This window comes from Hibiscus syriacus, unplaced genomic scaffold (assembly GCF_006381635.1).
Source record: "Hibiscus syriacus cultivar Baekdansim isolate YM2019G1 unplaced genomic scaffold, ASM638163v2 tig00111308_pilon, whole genome shotgun sequence".
Lineage (NCBI taxonomy): Eukaryota > Viridiplantae > Streptophyta > Magnoliopsida > Malvales > Malvaceae > Hibiscus > Hibiscus syriacus.
In genome coordinates this window covers 291,033-299,478 of record NW_024063051.1, presented here as the reverse complement: position 1 = coordinate 299,478, position 8,446 = coordinate 291,033, and positions in this window count along the sequence as shown.

The window sequence follows — 8,446 nt, the reverse complement described above, 5'->3', positions numbered from 1 at the left end:
TTGGAAAATTTTATTTCTACAATATGCATCTGGCAATCTTGGTTCCGGGTACTGCATCTACCGGGTTCTATACGGTAATTTGAAGCTTACAACTTAGTGAACTTTTATCATTCTTTCCAGGGACTGATGCTCTAAACTTATAATATTTTAGAGGGTGCGGGACGTAAACAAATTTTCAATAGAAAATACAAACAAAATATTTAAATTATACAAGAAATTAGAATTTTCAGGAGTATTTCTCTCGCCAGCTCCCCTCGGTCCATCCATGTGACTCCAACTATGAGTGAAGCATGTTTTGAAGCTAGCTCTTTTTATTTAACAGTGAATTGGTTGTTTGTTTTCATGGGTTATGATCACAATTCAGGGTAACTATATGTTTTTGCCATTCGGGTTTACCTTGTTATGCTATTCAAGTGCTTATTTCTTCCACTATATGCACTCTGTGCTACAAATGATGATTATTTGAGGGTTTTCTTATGCCCCATTTACAATCTGCCACCTTGGATTTTACCCTCAGCTACTAGAACTTTATTGATAGAAAATCTTTTGCTGTGATGGCATGCTTCTATTGTTTGGGTATAAATGTGCCTCCATTCTACAGGAAAATGGAGGAGCAGAAGCCCAAGGAACAGAGACCCAAAGCAAACGAGAACAAACAAAGTTTAGGATGCTTTCCTTTAGTATGCTTTAAGATTGGACGGTTCGGAGGACGTTTTAGGATGGAAATGCTGGGGGATGTTTCTAAATAATATCATAACGGTTTTTGTTTGAATTGGAATGATGGCTTTTAAGCATGTATTTTCGTGTTGCTATTTGAGTTCGTGCTGGAATATTCGTAGATTTATTTGCAATCGGGCATTGATGACTTAATTGTATCAGTCTCCAAGTCAACTTCATATATTACAAATAACCCTAGGTAACACACTTTTCCACTGTTACATTTGCGACCCTTTCCCTGGATGAATTTTACAGAAGCAAAGTGCCCCACAACGCTGGTGAGTTGTCTTTTCATTGAACACGAGTTAACTCTCATCTCGTTGATAATTAATGGAGTGCCCCTCTTTTGTATGTTAGACTCAAAACTTCAACTCAAAGCTACCATCCTTTCAATCTTTCATCTGTCAGTGTCGGGTGTAGTTAATGAAATTAATAGGTCATACGAACCAATCTGGATAAGTTTTAATGTTCTTTTTGCCAGAAAAAATAAATAAATATGAACCATCCTTTGCTAAAACCATGATTAGGTTTTTTGTGGTTCTCTATAAATTATGGGAGGCTGTTTCCATCAGACGTATTGTTTCAGAAAGGAATACTAAATACCCATAATTTCTCATCTAGGATAACGTTCTATCAAGTATCGATATTCAAATATAATATCATTGTACGATTTCTTCATCTGATAGTCCAAGGGAACTTCAAACTTATCCGTTCAACTATAAGATTGTCCAATTAATTATATTATTATTTCTTAAAAAAGAAAATTGGGATATAATACTCTTGATTTCTCCTATACATACATATAACATAATCCATGCATGAATTGAAAAAACAATGTGTTAAACATATACATTGTATGGATTGCTGGATCAAAATTAGGTTATTATAGTTATTTTTTATATTAACTAATTAATTAATTCAAATAAAATATTATAAATTTTTTCCTTCTCAACATAAAAAAAATTACTTAAAAATGTACAACCGCTTTTGATAAAATCAATTAAAAATAATAAAATTGTTTGAATAAGATGTATCATTATTATTATTTTATGATCTAGGGTGATTATTACATTAATACAAGAATTTTATCGGGACTCTTCGATGATTTTGGACAAGAGTGTTGACCGTAGGATGATTTTATGATTTTGACAAAGATGCATGGCAACTTCTCCATGCTGCTTATTTTATATGCACACTAGCTAACAACGATGCAATTAGGACACAAAAATCTGACAAACTACGCAGAAGAGGGATTGTCTCAGGAAAGACGGGTTAATATACGGTTAATATACGGTGTTACCGGATATATTAAAAGATATTTAACAAATTCGGTTTAGAACTACCGGAAATGTTGACTAATAATAATGTAGTAGGTCTAAGTCATGAAGAAATATTAAAAAATTGTGCAACCGGCAAACTTAACTTGTCGGTTTGTGTCGATCCAAATTAAAAATGTATCGATCCAAAACGGTATAACAGGTAAGACTATGACAAAGCCGGTATTGAAATGATAAAACCGGTAAAGCGCTACCAGATACATTTAAAGTGTCGGTAATTTAATATAAGGATCGACACTTCGTGAATTTAAAAGAGAATCAGTTTTAAATCCTATAAAGTGTCGATACTTTTAAAAAATGTATCGATCCAAAACGATATACCAGGTAAAAATATGATAAAACCGGTATCAAAATGATAAAATCGGTAAAACGTTACCAGATATATTGAAAGTGTCGATACTTTATATAAGGATCGACACTTTGTGAATTTAAAAGAGAATCAGTTTTAGCGCCTATAATGTGTCGATACTTTAAAAAAAATATATCCACAACGATATAACAGGTAAAAATATGATAAAACCGGTATCAAAATGATAAAACTGGTAAAACTATACCGGATATATTGAAAGTGTCGATACTTTCGTAAGTACGTGTAATAAATTATCGACACTTTCAAAGAAATAGGTAATTATCCTTTCGAAAGTATCGACACCTGACATAAAAGTATCGACACTTTTGTATTTGTATCGATTAAATATAAATAACATATCCGATGAAAATATAAAGGCCATATCTAAATATCATCTGAAAATCGATAGAACGGACGAGTTTTTGAAATCGAAGCGTAATTGTTGCTGCATTTTAGAATGCATTTCTAAAGCGATGTTGGTTTGTTTGTTGATGCAGTCGAATCGAAAAGTATGTTGTCGAAACCCTAGTTTTTTATTATTACAGTAATCACGAATAGGGTTTTTATGTGTTGTTTGGGTTTTTGGAGTAAAGAAGCATTTGGGACCAATTGCAGGTAGAAAGTGATATTGAAGGTAAAATATAAATGTCAATACTTTTATTAAATATTATAGGTAGAAAATGATATTATAGGTTGTATAAATGTGCCGACACATTTTTGTAGTGGCCATTCAAATTCTTTTGAAGAAAACTGTTTTACCATAAGAGTAGTTATCTATATTTGTATATTGAATAAAGTGTATGTAACAAAATAATTTGATTTGCGTAAACAGATATATGAAGGAAAAATGGAGTCAATGGGTTGGAAAATTGTTGGTGGCGCAGATGACTTTGAAATTGAGGCCGAGACTCGAAAGCAACCAAAGGGTGGATATATGTACTTCTAGTAAGTATCAATGTCTTTTAGTTATTATTGTTGAAATGGTAATTGGATTAAAGTATCGATAAACTTTAAATTGATTACAAATTTTAAATGTTGACAGTATGGCCGAATGCAAAAGGATGAAGGAAGATGGCACACAGAGCGGTTCGGTATGTAAAAATGAAATTGACATTGAGTAGTATTTAGTGTTAATGTATTGATTAAGAAATGTTTATGTTTAATATTAGGTGACAAAAGATGTGAGGTCCAAATGGAATTCAATGAGTGATGCTGAAAAGGAACCTTACATCACACAGTCAAGGAATGATAGTAAAGAATACAAAGAACGGAGGAAATCACATGAAAATAAGGTATTCTTTAAACTTGTAAATACGTTGATACAAAATATATAAGAACTATAACATTATATATTGTTAAAAAATGTAGGAAGTGTCGACAAGATGCAGCATTAAAAGGGTGAATTCATTAATTAAACACCTTAAGGAGAAGGGTCAGTTGAATGTGCTGGGAGAAATAGGTTTTGGATCGTTGGTAGGAGTAAGGGATCGACCTATTCGGAGGGAATTGTATCGATCCTTGATGGCGCAATTTGATGTCAGACAATGTATTGCTAAGTATGGTGATTTTTCATTTCCTCTCGGGATCCCATGTGCTGCAACCGTATTGGGGGTAGAAAATGAAGGCAAAAGTGTTGTAGAAGTCTGTAAGAGTAAGGACTGGAAAGCACTTGCCTCCAAATATGGTTTGAAGCAGAAGGTGACATATGCTGAAATTGAAGAGGAAATAAAAAGTAGATCTTACGTTGGGGATGAGCTGAAGGCCAGAGTTCTATTATACCTTGTCGGTATCTTTCTTTGTCCAACGGGTCATACGTCAACAAACAAGGAACATATGAAGCTCATTTGCGATAAAGGCTTGAAGGGTGAATTCAATTGGGCTGAATATATCCATTCGAGATTGATTAAATCAATAATCACCTTTAAAAATGGCAGCCAGAGATACCTCAAAGGGTGCATAGCAATCTTAGAGGTAAATGAGTTGAAGAACTTTTTTGTGTTTTTATATAAAAATATAAATTTTATTATAAATGCAGGTTGCACTGTTCGATTTTTGGTCGGGCTGTGAGGCAGTGCCGGCTTATGAAAGAACCGGAGTGGCACGCATCCGTGCATGGGGGAAGGAAGATGTGGTTAGAGTGATGGTGAAGTTGAAGTTGGATAGAGCGAAGAAGCAAGAAAGGGTAATAAATGTAATTAAATAATATTAAGAATATAATCAATGTCTTAATATTGTAATTTAATTTTGAAGGTTATTGGCAAGGATGTAGAGGAGGCAGTGGAGGTAGAGGAGAAGAAAGGAGAGATGGTTGTATTGGGGGATGACAGTGAGTGGGACGACGGTGAGGGAAAACATAGTAACTTCGACATTTTGATGTCTGAATTGGCTGATATCAAAAAATCCAATTTGATATCATGCAAAGATAATCAAGAGTCGAAGAGAAACTTGATAGGGTCGAAGAGAAACTTGAGAGAGTCGAAGATACACTTGAGAGGCATAAGGGGGTAGTGGAAGGAAAAGTAGATGGAGTGGTGAAAGAAGTAGAGGTGTTGAGGGGTGAAGTGGTAAAAGAAGTTGGGGTGTTAAGGGGTGATATTAAGATGGTGACGGGTGAAAAATTTGAGGGAGTGGTGAAGGAGGTTGTGGAATTGAGGAGTGAACTTACGGGGGTGAAGGGGGTGGTTGATAAATACTTGGATGAAGGAGATCAATTGAAGGGTGAAATAAAAGAGATGAAGAGCTATGTAGAAAAAAAATACAATGAACTGAAAAAATATGAAGAAGAAGAAAAGAGGGAGGAGGAAGAAGAAGAGATGGAAGAAATGAGGAGGAAGGAAGTCGATGTCATTTATACACCGGAGAGTGTTATAGCATCAAATTTGGATTTGGAATGTCCTGCACCCCAGAAGAAGAAGCATAAGGTAAGTTGAATAAGAGAAAACTTAATTTGATTTTTATTATGTTGTTGTGACAAAAATTTGTATGCAAAATTGTAGGTTGAAAAAGCGGATATTCCAAGCGGAATTGATGACATCGAAGCTGCAATTTGTGATTATTTATGGAATAGTGAGTTAGAATCGGAGTAAGTGAAATATATTGCTTTGTGAGTTATATTTAAATATTTCATGACAACATATTAATCCTAATGATCCATACAAATATTCTGTAATCTCAATGGGAAATCAATTCGCTAGTGTATACGACGTTGCAACGTTGAAGCCTATGGAATGGGTTGGCGGTGTGGTAAGTAGAAAGTAGAAAATGTTAAAACTTATTGAATATGTTCTGATTGTGTAATTAATTTTGTTAGGTTATTGATTTGCTTGCCTGGACAGTATGCTACGATTCTCAGAAGTCACTCCGGAGGATTGGCTACCTTCCATACCACTTAGCGGTGAGTTAAATTAATAAATGGAGATAAGTAGTGTTATAGATGGTAAATTAATAATGTTTTTTGCGTAATTGCAGTAGCAGGCGTTGGATGCCAATAGCAAAGAAAGTGTTGAGAGTATTGCTACCTTCTGGGGTCCCATATTGAATAACTATGTGAAATTCACCGACTGAGAGAAGGTAAGACACCATACCAATTGCAAATGATGTTTTCGGATATAGAATATTGAATTTTGTCAAATTGGGTGTGAAATTTATTGCAGATCATGATCATAATAAACTATCATAATTCACATTGGTATTTGTTGGTGTTGGATATGGTAGATCGTGTTGCAACAATATATGATAGTATGTTTACAACTGAAGCAGCTAAACAGAGAGTGAAGGATGCTAAGAGATTGGTATGTATGTATGTATGAAAGGACATTATGTAAATTATAATGCATAATTTTTTTGGATCATAACTTCTTCTATTTTAATGCAGATTAAAATATTAGATTTTTATAATAAGAAACGCATTTGGGTTGAATCCTGTGGATCTCTAGGAAAGTATCCCTTGAAAAATTTCAAATTTGTGGAGCATAAGAAGAATAAGCAATTGAATGGGTATGATATGTTATCACAAATAGAAAGCTTAATTTATGCAGTATTCATCATAATTGACATGTGTGGTTTTCAAATTTTGTAACAGACATGATTGCGGCATATATGTGATGATGTGGATGGAATCGATCGGTTCTACAGGGGCAACTGGTGATTTTGTAAGTGGAAAGAAAAATTCGTTTGTGGTAAAATTGTTAAAAGTCGTAGATTGAATGCTGTAGTTTACAATACTTAACGTTCTGACAATTTGAATATTGGTTGTTGGAGAGTGGGATCGATCGCGAATATTAAACGATCTCGTAAGCCACAATCAAAATCAACGAAGACAAGAGATAACAAAAGCTGCCATGATACATAAGAATAACAAAAGGATGCAATGATGTAAATGTAGGGTTAATTTTGTATAAGATTTATAATTTTGTATACGATTTATAATTTTGTATGTGAATATAATTATGAATGAGATGAGAAAAGTTAGCAGTATGTTGTTGTACATGTTTCTAATACACATTAAGGGTCATGTTGATACTTACGATATATGGAGATTGTTGTCTGTATTATACCAAATGTCATCATAATTGTCATCATGTGCGAGAATGAATGGCCATTCCATATATATTGAGGGTATGTACAATAACTACAAAATTCACTTTAAAGTAAAGGCAAATTTACAATATGTCAAACATGGTGCAACCATAAAGTGTCGATCCATATATAAAAAGTGTCGATCCCATAAACATCGAAACCCAAAAGTATAATGTAATAGGTAATTTTTCAATCTAATCGGTACAAGTATACTAGTTTTATGAGAGAATAGGTCTAAATAACGTATCGACACTTTTGTAGTTTGTGTCGATATTTTTGGTCCAGAATGAATGGCAAATAGGGTGCAACAATAAAGTGTCGATCCATATATAAAAAGTGTCGATCCGATAAACATCGAAACCCATAAGTATAATGTAATAGGTAATTTTTCAATCTAACCGGTACAAGTATACCGGTTTTATGAGAGAATAGGTCTAAATAATGTATCGACACTTTTGTAGTTTGTGTCGATATTTTTGGTCCAGAATGAATGGCAAACATGGTGCAACAATAAAGTGTCGATCCATATATAAAAAGTGTCGATCCCATAAACATCGAAACCCATAAGTATAATGTAATAGGTAATTTTTCAATCTAACCAGTACAAGTATACCGGTTTTATGAGAGAATAGGTCTAAATAATGTGTCGACACTTTTTTAGTTTGTGTCGATATTTTTGGTCCAGAATGAATGGCAAACAGGGTGTAACCATAAAGTGTCGATCCATATATAAAAAGTGTCGATCCCATAAACATCGAAACCCAAAAGTATAATGTATTAGGTAATTTTTCAATCTAACCGGTATAAGTATACCGGTTTTATGGGAGAATTGGTATATAATATGTATCGACACTGTTTAATGTTTTGTCGATACTAATTTAAATATCAAGTGTTTTTCCACCGTTCATTATATATAGTACTCTAAATCGAAAAACCCTAAACATAAAGGCAAGCAGGCAGAAGATAACTCTTCAGGTAAATTTATCGATATTTTATGGGTTTGATTGATTTCTATATTGGAGTTTTTTTCCTGAATGTGTTTGTGTTCCATTGTAATAGCATCCAACCAAAATGGCTCCAAAACGTCAGCGTCAGAAGCGCGGTCTTTCTCAAAGCTCTTCTCAACCCAGTTCTTCTCAACCACAACCTTCTTCTGAAACAAACGATTCTTCTGAGGAAATCAGGTCCTTCGAAACTCTGAACTTTAGATCCGATATGGAGAAACAAAGATGGCAGACGAGTTTTAAAGTAAGGAAGATTCGTCCCGAACGTGTCATTGACCTGGGTTTCTTGTTTGATGATAAATATGCATTTAGTTTTAAATCCATATTTACATCTTGGGGTTGGCTTGAATTCCTTGGTGTAGAACCAAGATATTATCCCAACCTAGTTAGAGTCTTCTACAACAATGCTTCCTTACAGCACGAGCCTAATAAGACTAATATAATAGGAATTAATACACATG